The following is a 14,476-nucleotide window of genomic DNA, read 5'->3' as shown; positions in this document are numbered from 1 at the left end:
GGTGTGCGTGCCGTACCCCTGCGATCGCAGGGAGTACGCACCGTACATCCAGTGAACATGGGGTACGGTGTGTACACCCCATGATCGCAGGGGTACGGTGCGTACCCCTGCAATCATGGGTTTTACGCACCGTACCTGGGGGGTGCGAGGGGGGGGGGCATTCCATACCTGTTTCAGGGCGACCTCTGCTTTTATGGCTGTTTTCAGCTCCCGTAGAAAAAAGGGTTGTACGGTGCATACCCGACACGAATCATACTTGCTGGGTGTGAAAAACCAGCCGCGAACCGTACAGATGTCGCGTACAGCGGGTTCCGAGGGAGATACATACGGGGATTTGATTCTTACGGTCTCTTTAGGATTCTCACGGAGTCCAGCTCCTGGTACGTATCGTACTTCGTCGCACGTACTGGGGATGTTGCAGGGTACGATTCGTACGGAAAAAGGCTCCGAACAGCTATTCGGAGCGTTTTCTCCCGAATTGGAATCGACCCCTATATGTTGAAAAAGTTGTTTTTCTTCATCATTCCCAATCTGGGTTCAGAGCCAACTTTTCAACAGAGACTGCTTTGCTTGGGGTCACTGAGAAGTTGCTTCAACATCTGCACCAAGGGGAAACTGCAGCACTCATTTTATTAGACCTGAGTGCCACATTCGAGACTGTGTCACATAACATATTGCTTAACTCCCTTAGGTCCCTTAGGGTGAAAGGCTCTGCCCTATCCTGGCTTGCTTCATTCCTCTGTGGTCGTACCTTTCACGTCTTTTCCGCCAAGGCTTCATCCAAGATCGGTGTATCAGCACACGGAGTCCCACAGGGGTCTATCCTGAGCCCTTTGCTCTTCATCATTTATGTTAGACCCCGGCAAACATCGTGGAGGAAGCGGGTCTATCCCTCTATTCGTATGCTGATGATACGCAGATTATTTTTTCATTATTCACAACATCTGCCCTTCAGTGTGGTTTACGGCAAGTGACAGAGTGGATGGGCCTCAACTTTCTGAAGTTGAATGGGGACAAGACTGAGGTTGTCATCTTGGGCAAGCACAAGGACCTATGGGCCACTGGCCCCAGGAAATGGGCCCCCTTTCCCGACCCGTCACTCACATCTTGCCTCCTGCGTGCCACAGCTCATAGGGACTTTGTGATCCCTAGATTCAAACTTGTAAGAATGGGTGGCCATTCCTTTTCCTTCCTTGGTCCTAAGATCTGGAACTCCCTTCCTGTTTCTCTGAAGAACGACTCTTCGTATCTTAGCTTCTGAAGAAACCTTAAGACTTGCCTCGTTTTGCAGTTAATGCTCCCCTGTTCACTCTCCCTCTAGCGATTTGCTAGGCGCCGCGAAACCCTTTTTGGGTAGCTGCACGCATTACAAATTTAATAATAATAATAATAATAATGATCCCTTGATTGCTATTGATGGAGCAAGGTTTCCTACCTAAAGAAACTTGTGTGGATGCAATCCTCTCAAGTAACATGTAATACTGTAACCAACATGTTTGTAAATACTAATAATTGCATTACACCTTTGTACACAATCTAGAGAAAGCTTGCCTATGTCTTTTACTAATAAGTAACCCGAGTGTCTAAAAATGGCTGCCGAAAACGCGGGAACTTTCTGCGCATTCGTTTACTACATCTACATAGTATGACCTCCTTTGCTTTGGAGGGAAATCTTTGCAGCTGCTCAGTAGCTATTAGGATGGCCACTTGAAACTCACATGTTAATGCACATGCTATGCTTAATCTAAACCTTGTATGTTTATTAAATTGCTAATGCAAAAAGATCAAATAAATAAATGGGATTAAAGTAGGGATAAGTGGTATACAGTGCATTCATTTATTTTTGTGTTCTAACATGTCTTTCTTTGACTTTATTATTAGTTCGTAATTGGGCCTGGAAAATGACTTAAATCCCTACCCCACTTAGTCCGTGCGCATGCGCACCCACACTCGGCTGAAGCCATGATGTGTTATTTGAAACCAAGCCAAGGACGCTTTAGCCATGAAACGCTTGGGAACTTCACCTCTCGACCCGAAGAAGGGAAGAAAAGAAGACAACATTTGCATTCATTGTATATGTTTTTAATGTGAAATGCGGGTGGGAATAAAGCTTGGGCAAATAAAATTAAGGGGCGGGAAATATTGAACAATGAACTAAGTAAAAGTATTACATTAGTATTGTGTGATGCCGTCTGCTCATCCTTTCTCCAATCAGAAGTAGGGGTTTTCACGAATATTGAAACATTGGGGTGGTACGTACATGTAGTATAGTATAACTAAGGTAGGCTTAGTCAATTAGATGTCAGACTTGTCACCGACCCATCAGATGCAGAAGACGGCTGATGCCACAGAGGTCAGAGACGCTGTTCGAGCACTCTGAGAGAAGAATTGAGAGAGAAGAGACGGAGAGTGAGTAGAGTTGAAGAAATTGCTGAAGAGACGAACCTGTCCATCTAGAAGGGGGAAGAATAGAGAGAGCAGAACCAGAGAGCTGTGTGACGCTGGTCTTGCACTTAGAAAAGGTCACCTATCCTGTCCTGAACCTGTCCTGAACTTTCGGCTCCTGTCTGCTCGGGAGTCCCCTTTTCCCAGCTCCTTGGTCAGGGGTTGGTCCTCACACCATTCTAGGTAAATATAATAAAATATAATAAATAATAAATATAATTCTGTGTAGTATGTCCTTGTATTGTTCTCTGATACCACCCTTTCCAGGTACCATCGTCTTGAGATTTAACTAAGTCATTGTGTCTTACTCGTGATCATGATCCTTAACCCTTTCGATGCTGATGACGAGCTCAGCTCGTCATGATGCACAGTTGAGCTGTGCTGATGACGAGCTGAGCTCGTCATGAATACAGCCTAAGTGCAGTTTCCAGCACAGGGGGGGAAAACACCTAGCAGCCAAGGTGTTAGAGAAATTGGTTTATGACATGTATTGATATCTGAATCACAAAATTATTCACTAGATAAAACTTTTAAAACTCTTACAAGGCTGTGGTCATTTAAAGAAATAAAGGTAAATGTAATTTTTACCTATTCTGCTATCAACCTTATCTATTGCCAGAGGAGATTAAGATCCAAGGTGATAGGGATGATAAGAAGTGGTGTAAAGGTAAATTCACCATGAAGGAAATGATAAAATATTGATTGCAGCAATGATTATTTAGTTTACATGTAAATGTTTATGGGCCCAGGTGAGTATGGTAAATTATGAGTAACCCAAGCTGGTAATCACACTGCATCACTATCCTTCAAAACTGAGGCTGAAGTACAATAAAAATATTCTTATCTATGCTAAGTGACAAGGGAAATAATGCTAAAATTTGCTGTCAAATTAGTGGAATGGAAAATGAATAAACTGATTGTGAGAAGTTTTCCTGGCATATGATGTCCACTAGTTCTAGTGGTTACCTTCACCAGTCTAATCGACCCTTATTGATGGTGGTTGTAAAGTCAACCTTATAGAAAGCTATCCTAGTGGTAGCATGAACCAGCAGTCTTCAGGCTAAGACTTCAGTAGGCGAGTTAAGCAAGTTGTTTTACCATATATAATCCCTTGAATACCAAATGAAAGGACACCACACAAGGTATATATTAAATATATATGTATTTAATCTGAACACAACCCCTCTGCACTCATTATGAGGTCAGAGGTAAAAATACAATACAAGTCACACAGTTAATATACGATAAGTTGCACAGTATACGTTATGCCCTAGGGGCCTCACAAACCATATACTAAGAAAGTGGTATAAGTACCATGTGAGAGTTAGAAAGCAGGCCTGGGGCCTGTGGAATCGCTGGGGCTACACTAAACAACCAAATATTAGGAAGTAGGAGCCCACGGGAGAAGCATGCAGTGTCTAAACACAGTCGCGATTTACCATTGACTTTCTATGGGAAACAAAGAAGTTACAAATATGCAATTTAAGGATACTTCCGGATGGACTAGGATGGAACCCTTTTAAACTAGGACAATTCCAGAGTCAAGACCCACGGGAGCACCGGAGTACTCGTGTTACCTCACCCAGGGAAGCCTGGTGCATAAGTGTCTTTTCATGTCGGGTTTCGTCGTCGTTTTCTATGGAGAGCTGCAAAGAAGTGCTGCAGGCGACAAGAGGAAAAGTGTCCGGGTGGATCCAAGGGTGGATCGGTGATGTGAAGAACCTGAAAGCAGAGGGGACATTGTCTCGGTCACTATCCAGTGACCACGAAGGTACCATGAAGGAACCAGGCGATGTCGGATGCTTGAAGGTGTAGAAGGTGAGTTTGTCTCTTCAGCCACGAGGTCCAGGAGGCATTGACAATGACCAGGCACTGGATTTGAGCTGTCCCACAATGGATCTAGATGACTGCGGGATCAGTATCCAGATTGGACCCAACAATCCTTGGCAACCGCAACCCATGCAGGATGTTGAGATTGGCTATGTTGCAAACCAGCGAGGTCTGGGGCACTTCTCCTTTTCGGGAAGTTGGAGGAAGCCTGGAGCAACCAGGTCAGCAAAGTAAATTCAAGATGGCATCTCAAGGGGGCTCACTAGTCAACGGGCAAGGAATCAGGAAAATGCGTCCAGCTCAAATGCAAAGGCGGGGCCCACGGGGCATTTGCAGAGTGTGGGGGCCTGGTCTTCAGTGCAAATGGTGCTCGGGGCTGGGACTTCTCCTATCCCAATGCACAACTTACTGAGGCTTCAGGAAAGGAGTGCAAGTAGAAAAATGCAGGATGTCCAAGATGTCCGGTCCCACGTCTCTCGTGTCTGCCACGGGTCTCAGCTTTGCTGTGTGTGTGGATCAGGGTCAGAAAAGTCTGAAAGTCCAGTTCTTGAGTCGCAGAGTCTTCAGGTTCTGATGGGAGCCTTGACACTACAGACTGGCAAAGTTGCTGTTGGTGCCTGTTTGCACAGGGTGGTCACTCCTTGATCCCAAGGGAGATGTCTTCCGTCTTCCAGTCAGAATGGAATGCCGAAGGTCCATGATATGTCTTTCAAAGATTCGTCCAGGATAACCTAAAGTCCTGGGGACACAGCTCCTATACTTATACTAAGGATGGGCGCTAGATTAGCTGACTAGGTCCCTCCTATGGGTGGACCTGAGAAGGGGGTGGTTACACCCCTTTCCCTTTGTCCAGTTTCGTGCCAGAGCTGGGGCTGGAATTCCCAGTGTGCAAGGGTGCCTGCATTTGCGCTAGGCAGCACATTGTGCGCCAGAGCTGACAAAAAGGCAGTAATGCTCCATTTTGTGTAAAATACAGGACATTCTTGCACTTTTACTGTAGAGCAGTGCAGTGCAACCAGGTGACTATTTGCTCTGAGCTGCATTACTTCTACATAAATATGGCCCAATTTCCAAAGAACAGCGTGGTCCTAAATTTAACTGAAAAAGCAAACTCATTTTTGACATCTGTCACCAAGACAGAGACAATGCTCTGCTCAAACATTTAACAGAAACTGCTGAAATCCATCCACTGCATTCCATATGTCTCCTCAGGGGCTTAAAGAAGATTGACCCCCAACTTTGAAGCAACTACATTGACTTTCTATATTGGTATATAGCTCCAAGACTCCTGGGAGCTAGTAGATCAAAGAGATCTGGCAGGCCTCTCATTGATTGACCTGCAAGGTGTTATACATAATGTGTGGGCTGGCCAGGTGTGAGATACCTTAGTGTAGTTGTGGGAAGTCAAGAAAAATACCAGATTCTATTCACTGAAAGTTATTTAAAATTAACCTAGTGTAGACAAAATGGTAAACAATTATAGTGGTGTTTATAAAAGCAGTAGCACAAGTGAATTTGAGAAATGAAAACATGAATAGAGTGTAATATTTCCGCCATTTTGAGAGAAATGGAACTGGTTTCACCAATCTCTCCAGTGCTGTCAGCTGTGATGTCAGTCCTCATATCTGTATTGAGGCCGTGCCCATGGATTTAGAAATGTAGCACTTGTCCTTGAACATGATGCCCTAAATCGCCTCTCCTCTCTAGATACTTGCTAGAACACAGACTTTGAACTATTTTATACTAAGCAAAAATGTGTGAACAGAAAGTACTTGTTTCCCAAAATGTTTGAGAAAATGTACATAAAAAATTGTTCACACGTGAGGCACAATGTAAGCAACAAGATCTCTATTGGGATAAATGACCAATACATACTATTACTAAACAAACAGATCAGTAACTATATAGAAATCATGGAATATTAAAAAATTGCTTGTCTCTGACTGAAGCCTGGACAGCCATCGAGCTGATTCTGTCAGGCTCTCTCCCTTACAATGAGCAATTTGATTCTCCTGCTCTGCTGAGAAGATGTTAAGGGGCTCTCGAAGAAGCACAAAGAATCTCTGGGAGCAGCTGTCCTGCTATCAAAACTCTGACACAAAAGCAGGTAGGGCAAGGCTGGGTATCGGGCATTTCGGTGGGTGGGCAGTGGCACAACGAAACTTGAGGTTGCATCTCTGCAAATTACATGGAGGGGACCCCCCTCGATCTGGACTAAGTCAGAAGCTCTCAGGCCAGGGCCACCCGCCTGTGGAAAAAAAAGGTAGGGCTGACGGCCTGCTTCAAGATTGCCCGGCGTTAATCGCCTCTATACCATTCTGGTTACCAAACAAAGAGACAGGCGCTGGAGACTGGAAGGCAGGAAACAGAGGTTTTTATTCCGACGGAGCAGAACACATCAGATCAGACAACAAGGTATCGTCTCGAGGTGCTCTAACAGCCTCTCTGAGGCCTGGCCTCTTATACCCTGGTTTATGGCATGTGACCTTTCTTTATTACAATCAAAACATTGTGAAGCAAGGAAAAAAGACATCCCCGTAATCCTCGTGTCAATCCCACCCCCACATGCATCCACAATAGAGGTCCTCAACCTGCTGATAAGAGGAGGGGGCTATCACGCAGCTGAGTGTTCCGCCGATTCTTAGGATCGTATCCCAGGGGGTGGGGAGGCCATGATCAATAGTGTGTCCTTTGAGGAGGAGTGACTCCATACAATAGAGGGCAATAAACTGCGTCTTCCGACTAGGTGAAGGCCTGGGACCTCGTGCGGCCGGTCGGATTCAGAGGAAAGGGTCATCAAAGGAGAAGGATTCATGAGGGGAATGGTCTGTGCGGACAATCAAGCGCGGAGAGAGAGCTTATCAACAGAGGGGCATTCATGAGAGGAGGGGAGGTGTTGGTCAGGCGCGGGCGCGACTCCCAAGAACAGGGTCATGCGGACTTGTGCATGTGAGGGAGGGGGCAGCCAGGGTGCGTGGAGGACGCTCGCAGGGTCAGGGGAGCGTGCTGGTGATCGATCGTGAACAGGGAGACCATGGTACCCAAAATGGCTGCCGTGCAGGTTATACGTGGGTGACAAGCTGGCACAGATGATGTTCAGTTCGTGAACTTAAATTTCCACACGCCCGTGCACAGTGCTGAAGGGGAATCCCTGGAGCTTGGGTCACCACGCATCGTGGTCTAAGGGGCTATTGCTACCCCACTGAGGGTGGGAGCTGGTTTCACTGCTGGGCATCTGCTGGCCCTACTTCTATTTGCAGCGCTTCTAAATAAACAATGCAAAAACAAAAGGCTTTATAGGTTGCGTAAAGCATACTTTCGAACTGTACCCAGCAAGAAACAGGCCCCCGCTAGCAGTTTTACTGCCCCCCACACTGCCAGCCCATGGAAACATCTGGTACCAGGTAGGCCCGTGCAGGCCTGAAAGGAGGGAGGTGTTAGAGGTGGCCAGTCAGTGAAGAAAATAATTCTCTTTATCCAGTACTGCACCAACAATAGCCAACAATGAGCATTCTAGTTTATTTGAGGATGTCTTCTTGAATTTTGAGGCCTAACGCGGCATCTTTGAACGAATGGCATCTTTATTTACAGGAACATCCCCCCCTATTTATTGATGTGCGGGGAGGGGAAGTCATGGATTTACATAAATAGTAGGCAGGGAACTGTTATGTGTGGGAGGACTTCCATTTGATAATTTGAATGTTTGCAAATGTGTGCTTGAGTACCTTGTTTTCTGTTTAGAAGCTCTCTGGGGATATTCTCAAGAACAGGTGATAATCATCACAAAGTTAGCTTAACGAAACTTTTCACATCGCAGTCTATCGCGGGAAAATAACGCTGTGTTAACGTTGTCTTCTCAACATGGCGGTACCATCCGATAGTCTCACGATAACACGAAAAAAGCGGCGATGTCCCAAACCCGATACAAAAATAAGGGATAACCAGCGACAAGCCTGCAATTCTCATGCGTCATGTGGGAAAATGCACCATAAAAGCAGAAAAAAACCTGTGAGATGACAATCACAAGTACAACCTCACATCCGTGATGTAGTACAAATGTCTACTGTCCTGCATCAAATAGGCATTTCCTCACAAACAGTCACAATGCACATTGTCATGCAGTCTGTGTGTAAACCTCGCCAATGCGTGAACATACATGGAACATACTGTATCTCCCCTTTACATTGCAGAGGGACAATCAACACCTCCTGCAGAGTACACCCTACATCACATCAGTGATGATGGAGACGACCCCCAGGACAACAACTACGATGAACTCCAACGGTTCATGGACAAGCTCCGCACCCCACCTCCAGTAGCAAGGCAGCCCAGCACCATCGAGGGGAGCCCACCCCCTGAACAGACCACCCAGCAGGAAGCACCCACCACCACGTCTGGCTCCCAGCACCTCACCGAACAACACATGGCGTTCCAACACTGTGTATTATACCATCAGGAAGAGCTGGCTGAACAGGTGCGGGTGGGGTTCTACCTATGGCAGCCAAACTAGATGTCATACGTGGGTGTCTAAGTCCCATCAGGGACCACTTACACTCCCTAACAAACACCCACAGTCCACCCCATGCCCTCTGATCCATGGCTGGCGTTGCTGGAGTCAAGACTGGGTGAAAACAACTGTCTAGTCAGAGTGGCAACAGCGATGTCATCCGTGATTTGGGAAACATGTGGCTACCATGGCTGCACACGAGAAAGCTGTAGATGGGATCTTCCATGCCCTGCAGATCCTCATCATGGGAGTGATGACACAAGACATTGCGCAGATGATTGCTCCTGCTACTTCTACATCCACATCTACGGCCCCTGATGTGTCAGTGTCACACGGTGCTGCAGACCAAACACCACCACCCACATGCTAGGCAAATGAAATGTCAGAGGATGAAGATGAGGATGAATCTGCCTTAGTGGTAGGAAGGAAGCAGTAGCACTCATCTCCGCCATATGGCTTGTTTCTACTTGCATCTGCCCTCTGCATCATGCCCTGGAATAACACCTTCCACTGTCCCCCGATACACTCTGCAACACTATACTTGGACCTTGACATGGACTGCATTATTTTGTTTGCTTAACAATGACACAGCAATCAGCATGCAGACTGGACTCTTTCCCTTCGGAGTAACTTGTTAAACCCTAAAGGACTCTGGCTGGCCCTCAACGGGGCTACAGTGTAAAGTGTTGTCTGCATGACCTAGTACTAAGACAGCTTCAACACTCCACTGAACGTGAATACACACAGACGTGTCATGTCAATGATTAATCAAGTACGAAAGCATGGAAGAATGTAGGGGCAGTGTTTCCCCCTTTCGTCCATGTTGCTCATGTTGTGGGACTTGAGTCACAGGGTGCATCCCTGCATCATGGTGGTACATATTTGACCCCAAAAGAAGGTCTGTTGTCAATTGTAGGTCACAAATGACAGCCTATATGTAATGATTTGGGACACATGTGAAACGCTGATGAGTGGGATATCCGGACTAGCTCTGACACACAGAAATTGCATTTCTAATACGTGACATGCTAAACAGCCTCTCTGTACAGAGGTGACACAACCACCATCAATTTCAAATTATGAGATTGTTAGCACTACATGTTGCACTTACACTTGTCAGAGTGATGTGCTTGTACAGAGGAGTGACATGAACCTAGGGAATGTTTGTTGTAATGAATTTATTTGCACATGCTGTGCCTGTGGTCATTTTGTACTGTCGGATGATTGCTAAAGACTGTGAAAATGTGATGTGCTCATGTGAAGAAATTGTCAATGATGGTGTTCCTACGGGCTATTCCTGATGCTGCAGTGGGGTGGGGTCCACCTGCCTAATCCTCCTCATCATCGTCCGGTGCATCTGGCACTTGTATCCATGGGGCATTGGTGCATACACATATGTTGTGCAACACACAACATGCAAAGATCATCTTTAACACAATGTCTGGACTGTACAGGAGCCTTCCACCTGTGATGTCCATGCACCTGAGACGTGACTTCAACACACCAAATGTGCGTTCCACGATGCTCCTGGTGCGTTTGTGGGCCGCATTCTACTGCTTCTGGGTCTGTGTGTTCGGGGCTTAGAGGGGTGACATCATCTAAGGGCAGAGTACATATCCTTGATCACCTGTGACAGTGCAGAGAGACCTGAGTCAATAGTTAGTTCTGCATGATGTGTTGGCAGGCTCACTGGTTCATTGGTGTGTGATATATGTGACTTAGTGATTCCTGTTTGACATGTACTGCTTGTAGCAAATGCGGCACCAATGTGTATTACGTAGCCTCACTGCTGCTCCTCCCCCAGAGCCTATTTACTAATGTGTGCAGCGTGGTTGCTTCACTTGCACTCCCACTGCACACCATTGTCATGTGCATGTCCACATTACCTGATGTGTGGGCGCGTGATCTTGCCACTTTCTTTACCGACAAGATTAAGGCTATTCAGGCCTCCTTCTCGGAAAGCACGGAGGAGGGTTGTTGTGATCTTGGGGTAGGACTTGGGACATCGGCCATGCCTATGGCTATCCTGGAGGACTTTCCACCTGTCTCCAGTGACATGTCCCGGACCTTGCTGGCCAGTCTTAAATCTGGCTCCCCACTTGACCCCTGCCCCGCCAAATTCTTGTCTGGGATGGCGGCAGTGGTGAATCCCCTGGTCAACCCGATCCTCAATGCTTCCTTGAGTGCGGGGAGTGTCCCACGCGCCTGGAAAAGGGCGATGGTGATCCCCCTCCTGAAAAAGCCTGGTCTTGATGCCGAGGCTCTGGCCAATTATAGGCCAATTTCTCTTCTCCCGGCTTTGGCCAAGATCACCGAAAAACATGTTCATGGCGTCTTGTCGAACTTCCTGGAGGCTAATAATCTGCTCCATCCATCCCAATCCGGTTTCCGTCTGAACTTTAGCACGGAAACAGCGTTGGTGGAGGTCTCTGATATCATCAGGGAGACCTTGGATGGGGGTGGCAAGGCCATGCTAGTCATGTTGGACCTGTCGGCGGCCATCGACACCGTTCCCCATAAGGCGTTGCTTGCCAGGTTCTATGACATCGGCCTAAGGGGGACGGTGCTCAGATGGTTTACATCTTTCCTGGAGGGCCGCCGCCAGACGGTCTGGGTTTCCCAGAGCTCCGCCGAGATGCCGCCATTGGGTGTTGGGGTTCCACAGGGCTCGGTTTTGAGCCCGACATTATTTAACATCTTTATGTCCCCTCTGGCGGCTGAGGTTGAGGCTTACGGAGCCCAGATCGTGTCCTACGCCGATGACACACAACTCCTCTTCACATGTGAAAGAGATCAGACATTTGACGGGGAGAGAATCCGGGACTGCCTGGACAGGGTCTTCAGCTGGTTCCAGCAAAACTGTCTGAAGGCCAACTCCAGCAAGTCGGAGGTTCTTTTCTTCGGCTGTGCCTTCGATCCCGAGTGGCGGCAGTGGTGGCCGGCCGCCATGTGTCCTCCGGCACAATCATCCTTGGTTGCCAAGAACTTGGGTGTTAAGCTTGACAATAAACTCTCTCTGAAAACGCACATCCTTGGCCTGTCCGGCACCTGTTTCGGCATCCTCAGAATGCTCCGCAAGTTTCTACCCCTTTTGTCTGCGGAGCACAGACGGATTACGGTGCAGGCGCTCATCGGATCCAGGCTAGATTACGCTAACGCCCTTTTCTTAGGCCTCCCGGATTACTTGGTTCAGCGTCTGCAGGTGGCACAGAACTCGGCAGCCCGGGCAATCTTTGGTCTGCATAGACGAGCACGGGCTTCGGTGTTGCTGCAGATGCTCCATTGGCTTCCTATCCGGAAGCGGATTGTCTTTAAATCCTTGGCGCTGGTGCACAAGGCTCTGTTTGGCTCAGGCGCCGGATACCTGAAGAAAAGACTAGCTTTTTATCGCCCAGCTCGCTCATTGCGTTCAGAATCCCTGTTCACTGCGGTGGTCCCACGCGTGAGGAAGGCCCGTATTGGGGGGCGTTCTTTTAGCCTCAAGGCTTCCCAGCTGTGGAATGCGCTTCCATTGGCACTCCGCAGCACTCCCAACTTGCTTCAATTCAGGAAGAATTTGAAGACTTGGCTTTTTAATCATTCTGTTTAGGTGGGTTTTCTTTCTTTCTCTTTTTTGGGGGTTCTGTCTTACTTGTTATGTTGATTTGACACTGTAAGTTGCCTGTGGAAAGCGCCGGGACACTCTTTTAGAGTAGCCGTGCGCTATAAAAATGCACCGTAACATAACATAACATAACATAACATAACACAAGCCTAGCAATGACACTGTGATGTTTTTTGTTGAAGGTGGACGGCCAAATGTGTGTAGGCCTATGGTAAGGATAGGGCGGACATGGCTGGCTCAACTCGCGTTGTGGTTGAGGGTAGACCTTTGGCTTATGCTGTAGTAATAGCAAAACACACAACAGTTGGCATGTATGATCCCGGACCCTGAGTGGGCTTGCGCTCCTTCATTTACCCCTTCCGCCGATCCCTAACTCCCGGGGCATGTTACATTGCAACATTGTCCATTGCGGGACGCATGGCGCAGAGACACATGCATTAGTTAATTCCTTGGCAAGGCCAAAACCTCACCACGCCCTGAGCCCCGGGTTGATTAACCACACCCCTAAGCTGGACTGTCGTACTCCAATCCACTCCGCTTCCGCTTACAGCGGTGTACGACACAGCTACATGTCCCAGGTGTTCCCCACTGCCTGAGGTGACATGGTTGCATCTGCTGTACACAGCATAATGTAATCTGGTAGGGCCCAGGGCTCTCATGCATACATAATGACCACACGGACACACTTAGAGAGTTTGTGGAACTAGCTACGTGCGCCCAGCCCCTTTTTTTGCCAGGGTCACATGTCCAGTGATGCCTATGCTGTATGGGTGTGGGGCGAGTGTAAGCCAGCCCTCAGAAGTGGTTGGTGCTGGCAACAACTACAACAGTGATCAGACAATCAGAAGTTCAAAGTTCAAACAGCAAGGGTCCATGACTTGAGCTGCAGAGAGTTAGTGGCCCCGGATGCACTGCGGCCAGCACCGGCACACTGCCACGGGACGGTGACTCAAAGTTGAATGTCATGGAGTGTTTCAAGGGACAGTGTATGGTGTTCTTCCACGGCATGATACAGAGGGCAGAACCAAAAAAGAGACAGGCAATATGGAGGAGAAGAATGCTACAGACTCATTTCTTACACGAAGTCAGTATCAGCTACATGATGATGAAGACAACGCCCAGGCCATGGAATCAGATGCCACCAAATTTCAACCAGAGAGTGTCCATGAATTTTGGGGCACAGAGTTAGTGGCACCAGAGCTGAAAGGGGATGCAGTCTGTGATGAGGTCTGTACAATGGTATAAACTCTGCCAAAAATAAATCAAGACTCAATTCCAAATATGTGACCTACTTGACCACAGTGTAGGATGGAGGCAGTGGTCAGCAGGGGCTCACAGCCATGTGTCTTTGGATAACGATGCACAGAGTTAGTAACACCAGAGTAGTTGTTGGTAGTGTTCGATCACCTCCATCACCATGATCCTTTTTTCCTCTGGACTGATCCGCGTCTTCCTCTTACTCCTCTCCTTGCGTACAGTGATATGAACTCGGCCATTAAAAAATCAAGACTAAGTTTCCAAATGTGTGACCTGCTTGACCGCAGTGTAGGCCGAAGGCAGTAGTCAGCAAGGGACCACAAACACAAGTCATTGGAATGCTATGCACAGAGTTGGTGGCACCACATCGTGGGAGTACAGTGATATCAAACGTCCCATTAACATATGAACTCAGCTGTCATGATATCAAGACTCAGTTTGAAATGCGTGACCTACTTGACTGCAGTTTAGGCCAGAGGCAGCAGTGGAGAACGTCAACTGGAAAGGAGTGCTTGGTGACCTGTGTTGCGGAGGCCAGCGATGTTATGAGGAGGCTGCCAAGGTCGCTGGCCTCTGGCTTTTAGCTTGCACCGGCACGTGGCGGGCCCTCTTTGGCACATGCCGGTGTCAGCAGGTGAGCAGTGAGGCCTGGGTGCGCTGGGGCAGCCAAGACGGGTCTGGGTACCAGAGGCCTGGGGTGCAGCAGGTGCACTGGATGCCAGGCTCCACTGCTCATGACGTCTGCCTCCTGGCGGGATAAGAGGTGCAGCCCTGACAGACACATTTGCCATTACAGAAGAGAACCACGCCTAAAGAAACAGGCTTTTTATTCA

The 14,476-nt window shown here is 47.9% G+C and overlaps 1 long non-coding RNA gene across 1 annotated transcript in view; it reads left to right on the top strand.

The window, feature by feature from the left end:
* LOC147726165 (uncharacterized) overlaps nucleotides 1–2,630 on the top strand; it is a 172,127-nt gene extending 169,497 nt beyond the window's left edge. The window contains exon 4 of the long non-coding RNA XR_015309418.1: nucleotides 1,882–2,630. This is a non-coding gene — a long non-coding RNA (uncharacterized LOC147726165). The remainder of the gene's footprint in view (nucleotides 1–1,881) is intronic.
* The last annotated feature ends 11,846 nt before the right edge of the window (nucleotides 2,631–14,476 follow it).

The sequence above is a fragment of the Lissotriton vulgaris genome, chromosome 3_1, assembly GCF_964263255.1.
Source record: "Lissotriton vulgaris chromosome 3_1, aLisVul1.2, whole genome shotgun sequence".
Lineage (NCBI taxonomy): Eukaryota > Metazoa > Chordata > Amphibia > Caudata > Salamandridae > Lissotriton > Lissotriton vulgaris.
The sequence above is the reverse complement of the archived record's forward strand: the minus strand, read 5'-3'. Positions and strand labels throughout refer to the sequence as shown.